General features: G+C 45.5%; 4 non-coding genes across 4 annotated transcripts; 3 read left to right on the forward strand and 1 right to left on the reverse strand.

The window, feature by feature from the left end:
* Positions 1 to 766: 766 nt before the first annotated feature.
* LOC123359460 lies at positions 767 to 993 on the forward strand. Its single transcript, XR_006575868.1, has one exon. It is a non-coding gene; the product is annotated as a small nucleolar RNA U3 (small nucleolar RNA).
* A 4,031-nt stretch (positions 994 to 5,024) lies between these two features.
* LOC123359458 lies at positions 5,025 to 5,235 on the forward strand. The gene has a single exon (XR_006575866.1). It is a non-coding gene; the product is annotated as a small nucleolar RNA U3 (small nucleolar RNA).
* Positions 5,236 to 7,457: 2,222 nt separating this feature from the next.
* On the forward strand, positions 7,458 to 7,531 carry TRNAT-UGU. Its single transcript has one exon. It is a non-coding gene; the product is annotated as a tRNA-Thr (tRNA).
* Positions 7,532 to 8,950: 1,419 nt separating this feature from the next.
* On the reverse strand, positions 8,951 to 9,032 carry TRNAS-GCU. Its single transcript has one exon. It is a non-coding gene; the product is annotated as a tRNA-Ser (tRNA).
* Positions 9,033 to 16,477: the final 7,445 nt, after the last annotated feature.

Genomic DNA, 16,477 nt, shown 5'->3' on the forward strand with positions numbered 1-16,477 from the left:
AGTGTCAGGATAATTTGATCTCTGATTATATTAATGCTGCAGTATTAAAATAGTAGTTAAAGTTTAATACTAGTGTTAAGTTGTTTAGAAGTAGTAGAAAATTGGCAATTTATAGCACCTTTGTTTATACTTATGGTTATTAAGGGCAGGAATAGAACTTGTAAGGTTAATAGTTAATAAGCAATAACAACTTTGCATGTACTCATGCCTGTCATCAGTAAAAAGTAAGGACATGCTTTTATAATAATAAGTAGCTAATGCATAACATTACCGGTACTTGTGCTTGTTTGCAATATAATTTGTCATTTATATTAATCCTTATTCAATGCCGGTCTTTAATTTTTCTTTTCTTATTCTGTCTGTAATACATTTATAGCCGTAAGTCATTAAAAGCCTATCTTGAGGCATATTCAGTAGTTTTAATTTCTTTATATGGACACCACTTAACCTCATTACATCTGTGTTGGGTGGTGGGAAGTAGTGATCACCCAGAGCCCCATTTGGGACCTGATGTGTGTCCCCTTCTTCCTATATCTCTGCACAACTGTATAATTAATGTTCAGAACAATTCGTAATAAAACGATTTCATAAGAAGCATTATGTAATTGCAAATGTATACATACCCTTAAAGCATTTAATGTTTTCAAATAATGTATTTTGTATGTTTTCAAATTATTAAAATTTAATTTTTGAATCTATTTGACTGGTTACTTTTTACATATCCAAATACATGTTACTAGAGTATTGCACCTTTTTTTTATGGAAGGGGCCCCCAAAATTGCTTTGCCCCAGGCCCCCTGAATCCTCTGGGTGGCCCTGAAATGTAGTAGTTGAAACTGTCTGATCTAGCTAACCAGCAGGGAAGTTATACTGTCTCTTTTAAGTGTGAAGCAAGCACCCAGTGTTGTTTTAATGGAGCTATTCTTTGCTATTGATGACTTTTCCTGTTTTCTTTTGGGGGAGCCAGCAGAGGGAGAACACGGACTGAGTGGTTAAACTTTGCAAAGCAAATTGAAAAATATGTTTTTGGGTTTTTCTGTTGCATGAATCTGTTTACAGTTTTTGCTGATAGTCTGTTTAATGGCAAAACTTAAATTTGTTTTGATAGGATTTGGAAGAGAAGTAAACCTAGTGTGCAATTGGTGTTTTAAAGATTTCTAGTTCAGTACTTACTAAAAAAAATTTTATATTCCTTTATGCTGCTATATCTTTTTCTCTTGTAATCTATATCAGAATTTAGGTAGGGTCCCGTGTCTGCACTTTCTCTTCCTTTTCCACTTTCTTCTCTGCTTTTCTTTTCTTCCCTTCCCATTTTTTGGGAACCCCTATTTTTACTCCTACTGCTCTGGCAGGAGGTACGCAGTTTTCTCTTGGCCCCAAGCCCATCAGACAATCCACACAGGATCTGAGAGTTGCTGTCTCCTGGCCGTATAGTGAGTAGAGGGTGGAATGGGGAGAAAAGCGGCTCACACAGAGCCCCTGCCATTGGGGAGAATGGGGGACCTTGCTATGGGTGGAATCAAACACACAGAACCCCTGCCATGGAGAAAGACTGGGGAACCCTGCAATGGGTGGAGGGGTTTACATGAGGGATTTGCATATGTCAACATCTCCCATGCCCCACTGGGTGTTTTCCTTCCCATCTTATTTCTTCTCTTTTCTGTTACTCTTTTTTTCTGTTTGAGGTAAATTAAAAATCCACACCCCTGAGAGACGTAGCTGAGCTGACCTAAACCCTCCTACAGTAACTCCTCACTTAAAGTCGTCCTGGTTAACCTTTTGTTATGTTGCTGATCAATTAGGGAAAATGCTTATTTAAAGTTGTGTAATGCTCCCTTCTAATGTTGTTTGGCAGCCGCCTGCTTTGTCTCCTGCTTGCAGGAAGAGCAGCCCGTTGCAGCTAGCTGGTGGGGGCTTGGGACCAGGATGGACCGGGCAACCCCCTATCAGCTCCCCACTCCCCTAAGTTCCTTGCGCAGTAGCTGCCTGCAGTTCAGCTGTGTCTCCCTGCCATGTGCTGCTCCTGCCCTCTGCCTTGGAGCTGCTCCCCGAGACTCCTGCTTGCTGTGCCGGGGGGAGTGAAGGAAGGGGGGACTAATCTCAGGGTGTCCCCCTACCCCCCGCTCCTGCTAATCTCAGGGTGTCCCCCTACCCCCATCTTCCATAGAGCAGGGCTCAGGAGGGAGAGAGCTTGCAGCAGCTGGGATCACAGCAAGCTGATCTAATTAACAAGGCAGTGTACTTAAGGGAAATGTGCATATCTCCCTCCATTCCTGCTGCCTTGCAGAGTGGGAGAGTTAACCCTTGAGGGCTCAGCCAATTGCTAGTTCATCATTTAGCAGTAAGGGAAATATCCCACCCTCTAACTCCTCCACCTCAACCAAGCTTCACAATCATCATCACTGTGTACCAGTATTAAATTGTTTGTTTAAAACTTATACTGTGTGTGTGTATATATATATATATATATATATACACACACACACAGTCTTTTGTCTGGTGAAAAAAATTTCCCTGGAACCTAACCCCCTCATTTACATTAATTCTTATGGGGAAATTGGATTCGTTTAACATCGTTTTGCTTAAAGTGGCATTTTTCAGGAACATAACTACAACGTTAAGTGAGGAGTTACTGTATAGACTGCTAGTTGTAAAAGCGAGAGGGGAGAGCACAGACTGAGTGGTTAGGCTTTTTATACTGAATAAAAGAAGGAGTTTTTCAGTGTACCAGAAATCTAGTTATGAGGAAGGTTAGATATAATAGCTTTATTTAGAAACTTGCATAACGCTTAGGTGCAGATAGTCTGGTTTTCTTTTTGCTGGGATGGGTTTTGAGTAAATCATGAGTCTGCTTGGTTTCTTTCATAATCTGAAGTGGATTGAGCCTCTAAATCCTTCTACTCCTCCCCCTTCCTCCCCAAATGTGAAGGGGAACAGCCTCAACCTTTTGTCTTATTCTGCTTTGTAGGAGAAAGATGCTCTATGTAAATAGTCATGATCCATTTAGGTTAATTCTTATGCTGAATGGCGGGTAGGAGCGGGTATAAATCATTTGAGACTCTTGTGCCACTCCCTGTGTGGCCTGTGTTTTTCTTTGTTTTAAAATGAGACTGTCTAGTTTTTATGTAAATATATTTGGGTGGTTTCACTCATATTTATATTGCTATGAATTTCATGTGCTCTTGTCTCACAGCAGACAGGGGGGAAAAGCCTGTGGCAATAGACTTTGCAAAATTATAGACTAGTGATTCTCAACCTGTGGCTCAATCAGCTTCTGCGGCCGATGTGGCATCCTCAGGGCCATACAGGTAGTATATATTGTGTGGATTATCATAGAATCATAGAATCTCAGGGTTGGAAGGGACCTCAGGAGGTCATCTAGTCCAACCCCCTGCTCAAAGCAGGACCAAACCCAACTAAATCATCCCAGCCAGGGCTTTGTCAAGCCTGACCTTAAAAACCTCTAAGGAAGGAGATTCCACTACCTCCCTAGGTAACCCATTCCAGTGCTTCACCACCCTACTAGTAAAAAAGTTTTTCCTAATATCCAACCTAAACCTCCCCCTCTGCAACTTGAGACCATTACTCCTTGTTCTGTCATCTTCTACCACTGAGAACAGTCTAGATCCATCCTCTTTGGAACCCACTTTCAGGTAGTTGAAAGCAGCTATCAAATCCCCCCTCATTCTTCTCTTCTGCAGACTAAACAATCCCAGTTCCCTCAGCCTCTCCTCATAAGTCATGTGCTCCAGCCCCCTAATCATTTTTGTTGCCCTCCGCTGGACTCTCTCCAATTTATCCACATCCTTCTTGTAGTGTGGGGCCCAAAACTGGACACAGTACTCCAAATGAGGCCTCACCAGTGCTGAGTAGAGGGGGATGATCACATCCCTTGATCTGCTGGAAATGCCCCTACTTATACAACCCAAAATGCCATTAGCCTTCTTGGCAACAAGGGCACACTGTTGACTCATATTCAGCTTTTCGTCCACCGTAACCCCTAGGTCCTTTTCTGCAGAACTGCTACCCAGCCATTCGGTCCCTAGTCTGTAGCAGTGCATCCCTAGTCTGTAGAAAGTTGCCTATGCAGCTCACAATAGTAAATAGGGTCAGACCAGAAGATATCTTCTTTCCAAGTGGGAATTGTGCAGGGACGAACAACAGACCTAGTGCAGCTGTGTTGCCACTGTCTACTAGCACTGAAATGGTTCAGAATGCCTTGGGTCAAGTGGCACCAGTTCTAAAAGTAAGGGTGATTTAGTGCTGTGGTTCTCAAGCAGGGGTATCCAATGGTCTTCCAGGGGGTACATCAACTCATCTAGATATTTGCCTAGTTTTACAACAGGCTACATAGAAAGCACTAGCAAATTTGTAACAAATTAAAATTCATACATTGATTTGTTTATACTGTTCTCTATACTATACACTGAAATGTAAGTACAATACTTATATTCAAGTGATTTATTTTTATAAATATTGCATCTGATTTTGTAAGCAAGTAGTTTTTAAGTGAGGTAAAACTTGGGGGTATGCAAGAGAAATCAGACTCCTGAAAGGGGTACAGGTGTCTCTAAAGGTTGAGACCCACTGATTTAGTGCAGGTACCACCGGTAACATAGAACCCTGCAAAAACTTCTAGTGCAGATGAATTTGAGAGCAAGCCAGAGAGAAACAGCTGCGGAGCATGCTAGAAAGGGCTGACCTGTCCGGATTGTCTGTGCCTGACAGGCTGTCATGTGGTACGGAGGAGCCTGTGAGAGGTATGGCAAAGCAAGAGGGTTTGATTAGTTGCTAGGAGCTCCACATGCTAATCAGGAGGTGTGTTTCTGTAAATAGCGACATAAACATCTTCTAATGGACAGTGCTCTAAAGCTGTCTCAATTGTGCTTTAATGAAATGGGAACCTGGTTTTAGATTTTTGGTCTTTAATTCTCTGGGGGTGAAACCCGTTGTATGAAAACATTCACCGTGGGCAGAAAGCTTGTGCACATTAGCCTGGGTGTGTAGCCGAGCACAGCTTTGTTAAGACTATACTTTTCAGGGATCATTTCTATAGTTTGTCTCTAGAGATGTGTGGTTGAAAGTGTCTGATCTTGCTAACCATGATGAGGAGTTAAAGTGTTCTTTTCTGAGTATGAAGTAAGTAGACAGTGGTGCTTTAATGCGTTTGCTATTGATGAGTGTTCTTGCTTTCCTTTTGGGAAGCTGAAAGGAAAAGAACACAGACTGAGTGGTTAGTCCTTATAAAACAAGTTTAAAAATAAATGTTTTGGTTTTCTTTTCTGTTATCTGAATTTGTTTAAAGCAAAGCTTTTATGCAGTTCTGTTTAGTAGCAAGTCTTATTTTGATTTGGTAGAATTGGGAAGAAAAATAAAGGTAGTGTGAAAATGGTGTTTTAAAGGTTTCTATTCAGTACTTACTGAAAGATTTTTTAAATTTCTTTATGCTGATTTCTCTTTTTTTTCTTGTAATCTTTTTAAGAATTTAGGTAGGGTCCTGTGTCCACACGTTCTCTTTTCCACTTGCTTCTCCATTTCTCTCTTCTTCCCTTCCCATTTTTTGGGAAGCCCCTATTTTTTACTTCTCCTGCTCTGGCAGGGCGTACACAGTTTGCTCTTGGCCCCAAGCCCATCAGACAATCCACACAGGATCTGAGAGTTGCTGTCTCTTGGCCGTATAGTGGGTAGAGGGTTCTAAAGCTGTCTCAGGGTATGTCTACACTATGGGATTATTCCCATTTTACAGAAACCGGTATTTGGAAACAGATTATATAAAGTCAAGTGAACGTGGTCACACTAAACATTAATTTGGCAGTGTGCGTCCATGTACCGAGGCTAGTATCAATTTCCGGAGCATTGCACTGTGGGTAGCTATCCCATAATTCCTGCAGTCTCACCCGCCCATTGGAATTCTGGGTTGAGATACCAGTGCATGATGGGGCAAAAACAGTGTCGTGGGTGATTCTGAGTAAATGTCATCAGTCAATCCTCCCTCCGTGAAAGCAACGGCAGACAATCATTTTGCACCCTTTTCCCTGGATTGCCCGGGCAGATGCCATAGCACGGCAATCATGGAGCCCGTTCAGCCTTTTTTCACTGTCACTGTATGTCTACTGGATGGTGCTGACAGACATGGTACTGCAGTGCTACACAGTAGCATCCCCTTGCCTTGTGCAAATTAGCAAAGATAGTTGCCAGCTGCACTGTACTGTCTGCTGCTTTGCAAATTGACAATGACAGTTACAAGTTATATTGTACTATAAGCTGCTGTCATGGGTGCTCTTAGCCAGCCTCGGTGAGGTGAGCTGGACTCAACCCTTCGTGCAAACTAAATGAGCTGCCCACAGATTCTGGCAGCCACAATGAGCATTTGGTGTGAGAGCTCAGACCTGTCCCTGTGCCAGAGGGAGGGGGGTCATCTGTGAGGGGACTGGACCACTGACCTATCAGCTCTTAACTCCCAAACTTTCAGTAATTCTGTTATCAATACCTGTGAGTATAATTTAAACAGCCATACTAGGCTGGGCCAAAGGCCCATCTAGCTCTGTGTTTTATCCTCTGACAGAAGCCAATACCAGGTGCCCCAAAAGTTAATCAACAAGGAACCACTGGGAGTTGAACCCAGGATTTCCTGTTTACAAGACAGGGGCTTTAGCCAACTAAGCCATGGTGCCTGCCTGTAGTGAAAACACAGTGTCTGCCCACACCTGACTCCCTGCCATCCCCGCTGGGGCCTGAAAAGCTTTGCTTGTGTTTGGATTCTGCAGAGCAGAGGAGCAGGTGAGGTTTTCCTTGCAAGCTGTGTGTGTGTGTGAGAGAGAGAGAGAGAGAGAGAGAGAGAGAGAATCTTTGGCCAGGTCTGCACTACAAAGTTATTTCAGCATCATTATATTGCTCAGGTGTGTGAAAAACACACAAACACACAACACTTCCTCGGTTGGCAGCTTGTGGCTGGTGCACACACTGCAATGCCACGTCTGGCGACAAAACTGCCCTGTTTTGGAGACAAAATAAAACCTCCTCGACGAGAGGCCTAGAGCTTTGTGCAGCAAACTTAAAGTGACAAATTGTCAGTGTAGATGCTGCTGGTCATTATATCGCCATAACTGGTCTCCACCAGTATCCCACCCTGTCTGCCGTGAACTCACCTGCCCTGCATTCCTGCTACTGATGCTGGGCCCCTCCCCTTTCATAGCACCGGGAAGTTCTGACAGCTGAGCCCCTATCTGCACCAGGATTAGGTTGATATAACTGCATTGCCAGCATAAGTAATGTAATTACACCAACCTAATTTTGTAGTGTAGAGGTGTCCAAAGAATCACACACACACCTTGGGAGCAAAACTTTCACCTGCTCCTCTGCTTTACAGAATCCAAACACGAGCAACACTTGTCAAGGCCCAGTGGGGATTGGCAGAAAGTCAGGTGTGCACAAACACAAGGCTTTTAATAACAGCTGGTGTCATGGCTGAGCTTGGTAAAGCGCCAGTTTTGTAAACAGGAGATCCTGGGTTCAACTCCCAGTGGTACCTTGCAGAGTGGCTTTTGGAGCACCTGGTATTGGCTACTGTCAGAAGACAAGATTCAGAGCTAGATGGACCTATGGTTTAAATTACACTCACAGGCACTGATAATAGAGTTACTGAAAGTTTGGGTGTTAAGAGCTGATAGGTCAGTGGTCCACTCCCCTCTGCAGTTTTACCATTTCCACTTGCTATACTCCCTCCCAATCTCTATAAAATTACAGTGCAGACATATGGGCTTGAGCCCAACCTCTGAAGCCCCATGAGGAGTGAGGGTTTCTGAACCCAGGCTTCAGTGTGAACACAAATATCTGCACCACAGTTTTTAGCCCCTCAGCTTTCGTCCAGGAGCCCAAGTCAGATGACCCAGGCCAGCCCTGCTGTCATCTTTATCCCAGGAGAGATGGACTCTAAGGGTACGTCTCCACTGCAATGGAAGCCCAGGTGTGGCACGCTATGCTCAAAGCAGCACCCTGCAAGCCCCATATTCACCACTCTCATATAATGATGACATGGTTTGTACAAAGTCTGCCTGGTGAGGTATCATTTCAAAAGTCTTGATCTGTTGAACATTAATATCGTGTTGGATTGTGTGTGCTACCATTGGCTGGGAAGTTATGAAGTTTTGCTCTGTGTGCGTTACTGAGATATGTTATGAGGTTGGGAAATGCCCACCACCCGCCTTTCAGGTGCACCAATGGAGGAGCCAGACTCACTGCTGGCCCATTGAGGGGATCCACACTCCCAAGGACTATCCCAGGAACCGTGTACAATGCAGGCTTCTCCGAGATAGCACAGCGACAATGGACACTGCTTGACTCACATCGTAGCAAAGGAGCTTCCTAGCAAGTTGGAAGAAACTATGAAAGGGGGGTAGAGACATTATGAATTGGCCTCTCTTCCCCCACACCTCAATACCTGTAAACACATCTGGAGGACAAACACTGAACTGAGATAAATCAGAAGAGAATAATAATAATACTACATTCAAATCAAAGTCCCCAAACAGACTAGTATGGGTGTTTCAGCAGAAAATTTTCAGTCTGGGGAATTTTGTTTTCTCAGTCAGACCTTGCCAAGGGAAGCAGGGTTGAGTTGCCTCCTTCAGAACAGCTTGGCCTAGACACTAGCTCTGGTTCACTGCTCTGGCCTTGCTCGGGTTGAGGATATTTTAATAATTTGGGCAGGTCCCAGGGTGTTTGGGGGAGATGATGAGGATGTTCCCTTTTGAGATAAAAACTAAGAAATACAGCACTAGATAATTTTTTTTTTTTTAGAAATCTGGGATTTAGTCATTTTATTTAAAGCAAGAGAGTTCTGAGTTTCTGAGAAGGTTTTTGTTTGCAAGTAGCAACATTGTTTGAGCTGTCATTGCACCAAAGGGGGAGAAGGTTGTCTATAAAGGAGGGGTGAAGACTAAATTGCATCCGATGAGGATGGGATTTGAACCCATGCATGCAGAGCACAATGGATTAGCAGTCCATCACCTTAACCACTCAGCCACCTCATCAGGACTGCAAGGAAAAGGACAGGAGGAGAAATCTAAGGCCAGCGCTTTGAAGTGTAAGTGTAGCCAAAGCCTAAGATCTTCCCCCCCACTCTGTAATCAATTGCCCTATTGACTGAACGAGGTGTGAATGAGTGAGGCTTGGAAGACACCCACCTCCAGACAGCTACAACAGTTGCAGAGGGAATGGGAGCCAGAGCAAAGGACAATACAACTTGTCAAGTGGGCCCAACAAAGAAACGCAGACATATTGATGGCCTCAGGGATTAGAAGCCAGCACCTTCTTTAGAAAACACCCTCTTTTGAGCAGCATTGGGACAACACCCAGAGAAAAGCAGCACAAAGACCAACGGACACAGACCAATGGACACAGACTCAGATTTTGAATCTGGTCTAGATTTGCATAAGAGGGAAGCTGCTATAAATGTGAGGTGTCTTGCAGAAGGACCCCGGGTCTCATCTTGTCACCATCGGAGCATCGATCCGGATCGGCAGAAGCCCGGCTCCACCCCTCCCCCATCTAACTCACCTGTCCCGTGCAGTTAAGGGGAGCAACTCATTGGTAACAATAGCAAGACGGAGTGTGTTTGTGTCTGTGTGTGTGAATGCATGACTGTGATATATATCTCATATGCATATCATAGAGTATTAATTGATACCTGTATTACTAATAAATGTGGTGTTTTGCCTTAATCCCCCTGAAAAGATCCTGTATAGTACTTTGAGTACAACAACTGTGTGTAGGACGAAATCAGTGTTGTATGTGAGATGGCTGCATTTTTAATAGGAACCTCATCTCTGTTGTTTTACAGAGATTCTGATCCAGGACTGTATCTAATCCAGGGGTGGGCAAACTACAGCCAGGGGGCCGCATCCGGCCCTTCAGACATTTTAATCCAGCCACTGGGGAGCAGGCTCTAGGTCTTGCCACATTCCAACACTCCAGCCGGGGAGCGGGTGGGGGGCTTGCCCCGCTCCGCATGTGCTGTGGCTCCATGCGGCTCCTGGGAGCACTGGCATGTCCCCCCTCCAGCTCCTACATATAAGGGCAGCCAGGGTGCTCCACACACTGCCCCCACCCCAAGCACCACCTCCATAGTTCCCATTGTCTGGGAACTGCATCCACTGGGAGCTGCCTGGCCATGCCTCCGTGTAGGAGCCAGAGTGGGGACATGCTGCTGCTTCCAGGAGCTGTTTGAGGTAAGCGACAACCGGAGACTGACACCCTCCCTTGCCCCAGCCTCCCACTCTCCTAACCCCTTAGTCCCAGCCTGGAGCACCCTTGTCCACCCCCAACCTCTCATCCCTCGCCCCACCCCAATCCCCTGTCCAAGCCCGGAGCCCTCTCCCACACCCTGAACTCATTTCTGGCTCCACCCCAGAGCCCACTACCCCAGGCAGAGCCCTCACCCCCTCCCATACCCCAACCCTCAATTTTGTGAGCATTCATGGCCCCATACAATTTCCATACCAAGATGTGGCCCTCGGGCCAAAAAATGTGCCCACCCTGATCTAATCCCTAACCACAACTGTACTCAAGGGTTCACTAGTGGAAAGGGGGATTAAAGGAAAACTGCCATATATGAGAAAATTATTTAATTGTTGTGGACTTATTATTACCAATGAAAATGAAATTAAAGACGAAGTTACTCTTTAATGGAGAAGAGACTTAATTGTGTGATCAACTGAATTATACTGGAGAAATAAAACTTGTCTTGTTTTTCTTTTTGTTAGTAATGTAGGAAATGGGGGCTAATCCTGAAAAGCTTCTTTGATGTAACTTACCCCCCTTGGCCTAAAATGTCCGGCTGTAAAACCTCACTCCAAAGGTTGGGGTGGGGGAATGTGTGTGAGAAATAGAGTAGAGGAGAAAACTGACCCAGTATCGATTTGAATGATTTGTATTTCAAATGGAACTGATTTTGATTAGCTTCAAAGTCAATTTCTACGTAGGTGTGTTAGCAAAAAGAAGGTGGTCAGGGAAAGTGTGGGACCCTTATTGAATGGGGCAGGCAACCTAGTGACAGATGATGTGGATAAAGCTGAAGTGCTCAATGCTTTTTTTGCCTCGGTCTTCACAGACACGGGCAGTATAGTATGGGGAGAAGGTGAGCAGCCCTCAGTGGTGAAAGAACAAATTAAGGACTATTTAGAAAAGCTGGACATGAACAAGTCCTTGGTTCTGGATCTAATGCATCTGAGGGTCCTGAGGGAGTTGGCAGATGTGACTGCAGAGCCATTGATCATTCTGTTTGAAAACTCGTGGTGATTGGGGGAAGTCTCAGATGACTGGAATAAGGCAAATCTAGAGCTTATATGTCTGCAGTGCAATTTTAGTGTTACAGCCTGTTGTGTATTTGGTTGTCATGGTTTCTGTTGCTATGGCAACTGAGTTAGAGTATTATGGTCTGTAAATAAAATGGTGGTTTTGTTAGCTGTCTGCTCTCTGGCCTCAAGTGATTTCTTCCTAAACCAGCTGCCCCCAAGGATATAACACAGCCCAAGCCCCATAAGCCTGGGTCAGCTGAGCCGGGGTTTGAGACAGGTGCCCTGGGTGTTTTAATCACAGTGTAGACATAACATTAGGCTACATCTACAGTGCAATGAAACACCCAGAGCTGGCCTATGTCACATTAATCAGGGTCATGCAGCTTGGGCTGTAAAGTTGCAGTGTACGTGTCTCAGCTCAGTACCCTGCTCTAGGAGCCCAGAAGGTAGGGAGGGAGTTGAGCAAGTGGAAATGGTAAATCCTGGACTCATGGCATTTCTCCATTGGTCTGTCTGCTTTGGGGCAGGGACAATAACACGTCCTGCTGCATTTGTTATTTCATAGGGTAGTTTAGGATTTTCATTCTCACACACGGTGCACAAAGCAGGACTCAATCCTTGGTGTAAACTAAACGAACTGCCCATGGATTCTGGCAGCCAGAATGAGCCATTTGGTGTGAGAGCCCAGACCTGCCCCTGTCCCAGAGGGAGTGGGTCATCTGTGACAGGCTGGACCACTGACCTATCAGCTCTTAACTCCCAAACTTTCATCAACTCTATTGTCAGTGCCTGTAATTTAAACCATACTGGACTGAACTGGACCAAAGGTCCATCTAGCTCTCTGTTTTGTCCTCTGACAGTAACCAATACCAGGTGCTCCAAGAGGTACTCAACAAGGCACCACTGGGAGTTGAACCCAGGATCTCCTGTTTATAAAGCAGGTGCCTGCCTGTGGCTAAGGGACACTCTCTGCCCACACATGACTCCCTGCCATCCCCAGCAGAGCCTGACAAGCTTTCCATGTGTTTGGATTCTGAGGAGCAGAGGAGGTTTTCCTTGCAAGTTGTGTGTGTGTGTGAATCTTTGGCCAGGTCTGCACTACAAAGTTATTTCAGCAGAATTATATTGCTCAGTTGTGTGAAAAACACACAACGCTCCCTCGGTCGGCACTTTTCTCTGTCCCAACCCACAGCCCCTCCTATTCCCAGTGCCCCTCAATCCCAATCTCGACGAGAGGCCTACAGCTTTTTGCAGCAAACTTCAAGCGACAAATTGTCAGTGTAAATGCTGCTGTTCATTATATCACCTTAAGTGGCCACCTCCAGTATGCCACAATGCCTGCCATGAACTCGCCTGCCCTGCATTCCTGCTACAGAGGCTGGGCCCTTCCCCTTTTATAGCTCCAGAAAGTTCTGACAGCTGAGTCGTTATCTACACCGGGATTAGGTTGATATAACTGCATTGCTTGAGGGGGGTGGACATTTTTTACACCCCCTAAGTAATGTAATTACACCGACCTAATTTTGTAGCGTAGACCTGTCCAAATAATCACTCACACACCTTGGGAGTAAACCTTCCCCTGCTCCTCTGCTCTACAGAATCCAAACACAAGCAAAGCTTGTCAGGGCTCAGTGGGGTTGGGCAGAGAGTCAGGTGTGGGCAGGCATGATGCTTTAAGTAACAGCAGTCACCATAGCTTAGCTGGTTACAGCACCTGTTTTGTAAAGAGGAGATCCTGGGTTCAACTCCTAGTGGTCCCTTGGGGAGTGGCTTTTGGGGCACCTGGTGTTGGCTACTGTCAGAAAACAAGATTGAGAGCTAGATGGACCTTTGGTCTAGCCCAGAGTGGTTTTTCTTATGGTTTAAATTACACTCACAGGCACTGATAATAGGGTTACTAAAAGTTTGCGTGTTAAGAGCTGGTAGGTCAGTCATCCAGTCCCCTCAATGCGGTTTCACCATTTCCACTCGCTAAACTCCCTCCCACCCTTCTGGACTCCTAGAGCAGGGGACTGAGCCTGAGCCCAGACACAGACACTGCAACTTTACTCCAGACCAAGCTGCATGACCCTGATTAATCCGACACGGGCCAGCCGAGGGTGTTTCATTGCACTGGAGACTCCCAAGGACTATCCCAGGAACCATGTACAATGCAGGCTTTTCCGAGACAGCACAGAGACATCGTAGCAAAGGAGCTTCCTAGCAAGTTGGAAGAAACTGTGAAAGAGGGGAAGAGACATCATGACTTGGCCTCTCTCCCCCACAACTCAGCAGCTGGAAACACACCTGGAGGACAAAGACTGAACTGAACTGACTCAGAAAACAGAAGAGAATAATAACAATAATACTTGCAAACCAAAGTCCCCAAACAGACTAGTATTGGTTTTTCAGCAGAAAAATTTCAGTTTGGGGAATTTTGTTTTCTCAGTCACACCTTGCCAAGGGAAGCAGGGACAAAATGTTGGAGTTGCCTCCTTCAGAACAGCTTGGCCTAGACACTAGCTCTGGTTAACTGCTCTGGCCTTGCTCGGGTTGAGGGTATTTTAATAATCTGGGCAGGTCCCAGGGTGTTTGGGGGAAATTATGAGGATGTTGCCTTTGGAGAGAAAAACTAAGAAAGACAGAACTAGAGAATTTTTTTTTAAGAAATCTGGGATTTAGACATTTTATTTAAAGCAAGGGAGTTCTGAATTTCTGAGAAGGTTTTTGTTTGCAAGAAGCAACATTGTTTGATCTGTCATTGTACCAAAGGAGGAGATGGTTGTCTACAAAGGAGGGGTGATGACTAAATGCAGCCGATGAGGATGGGATTTAAACCCATGCGTGCAGACCACAATGGAGTAGCAGTCCATCACCTTAACCACTTGGCCACTTCACCTCAACTGTCAAAAAAGAGACAGGAGGAGAAATCTAAGACCAGCAGAGATAGGGACAATAAGGAGTTTTTAAATACTAAGTGGAAGCAGAGGCTGAATGAACTCCCCCCTCACATCTAGTGAGGAGCTGGGGGAAAGACTTCAGGAACAGACTGTGTTTGCACAGACACACCTACTCTGCCTAGCTATGCAGCATGATGGGGCCGCTTTCCCAAAATGACCAGTTTTGGCTGGTGGTGGGTTACAAATCACTTTAGGATTGAGTGGAATGAAATGTTATTATCCTTCCTGCATCAGTGAAGGGCAGCAGAACATACCTAGTTGGTCCTGATGGAGGGCTGGGTGGGTGAGGAATAGCTTTTATTGGACTTTGTAGAAGTGATTGAGAATGTCACCCTAAACCAGTGATTCCCCAAACATTTCACACGGTGCCCTCTTAGCCATGGCTGTGGCCCCTCGGAAGCCACAGTTGAGAACATGGGCTGGGAGTGGGTCTGTTGCTTGCTGGGGAGAGGGGTGCAGACAGGGGTAAGGGGGTCGAGGCCGAGCAGGGAGTCAGGGGCCCAGGCTGAGGGTGGGGTTGGGGAAGAGCTGGGACAGAGTGGGGCTGAGTGGTGCTACCTCCATGGGGGCTGGCTCAGGCCCTGAGGTGACCCCATGAATGTTCCTCTGTGTCCCCCTAGGAGTCATGCCCCACATTTTGGGAACCACTGAACCCTACTTGCTAATCAGGGGCTAGTGATGCCAAAGCCCAGGGAAAGGGAGAACAAGTGCGGGGCCCCCAGCACTGGAGCCATGTGAAGGGGCTGCAGGAGAGGGGCAATGGCTGGTGGCACAGGGAGTTAAGGGCAAAGGGGGCACAGGAGGGGGCAGGAGTTAGGGGTGAAGGAGATGCAAGAGTTGGGAGTGCAGGAGCTAGCGGTAAAGGGGGAGTGGGGATCGTCCAGGGGCAATAGGGAAGTGCCACAGTACAAGCTTTGCCCAGGGCACCATTTTCCCTAATGCTGGTCTGAGCAAACAATTGGAAATGACCCTTCAGTGAGACCAGAACCATAGTATAGAAAAGCCCCTTTGTTAAGTGGTGGTGGTTGAAGGTTTAGGGAGATGAGTTAGCAAGTAAAAGGGTTTGAAAGCAATGGGCGTCTTTCTGTGGAGGTTTGATTCTTGCCTGCTAGGCAAGGCTGGTGTGTGGGGTCTCCATGGCTGTACTTTCCATGTCTGATCTGCCAGGAAACCAAGTCTAGACATATTCAGAGGCTATATAGGTGGGTGTGCAAGCTGTGGTGTTTACTGCTTTTAAAAAGTTTAATCAAACTCCATTTTTAAAACCACCTGTGGTCTGGGAATGGCAAAGGAGCTCAATGAAGCAGGGTCTGTCCTTCAAAGTCCTGGAGACATGATTCCATTCTACTGTTGTGATGGGGGTCTAGCTCAGTGGTAGAGTGCTTGACTATACTTCAGGTGATCCTTGGTTCAAACCCCTGTGACCTCTTATAACTTTCTTTCTTTTTTAAAAAAAAAGGAAAACATTTTCATTTCCATTCTCCATTCTGTTCAGGAGCTCCTCTATACGAGGGTGCTTGATATGAATGTAAACACTCAACATTTTGCTTTCCAAATGCATAAAAACCTAGCAAAGCTGTTCATCAGCTAAAATCAGTTTCAATCCTCTAAGTGTCAATTTATGTTTTCATCAATTAAACAAAGATATCATACGAATGTACATTTGCAGATCCCTCTTCTCCAGGAGCTGTGCTGTGCAGAAGAACAAGAGCCACATCCAGCTGCAGTTCAGGAATCTGATGACCAAAGAGCCAATAAATGTTCTGAGGGCTGGAGAAAAATGCCTTCTAGTGAGCTATTGAACAAGCTCAACCTGTTTCGCTTATCAAAAGAAGATTGAAAGGTGACTTCATTGAAGTGTTGAAGGGCCTTAATGGAGAGAAAAGATTGGGTATTAAAGGGCTCTTGAATCGAGCAGAGAAAGGCATAACAAGCCCCAATGGCTGGAAGGTGAAAAGAGACCAATTCATATTACAACTAAGGCACAAATATTCAATAGCGAGGATGATTCACCACAGGAACAAGCTACCAAGGAAAGTGGTGGATTCTCCACCTCCTGATATAATTTAATGAAGACTAGATGCCTTTCTGGAATGGGTTTGCTCCAAAAGTAGCTATTGTGTCATATAGGAGGCCTGTGATATGCAGGGGATCAGATTAGTTGCTCTAATGGTCTCTTCTGGCCATAAAATCGACTAATTTCTGAAAAACTGAGTGTAGCATTGAGAGCAGCGTCTGATG

Source organism: Mauremys mutica, unplaced genomic scaffold, assembly GCF_020497125.1.
Source record: "Mauremys mutica isolate MM-2020 ecotype Southern unplaced genomic scaffold, ASM2049712v1 Super-Scaffold_100125, whole genome shotgun sequence".
NCBI lineage: Eukaryota > Metazoa > Chordata > Testudines > Geoemydidae > Mauremys > Mauremys mutica.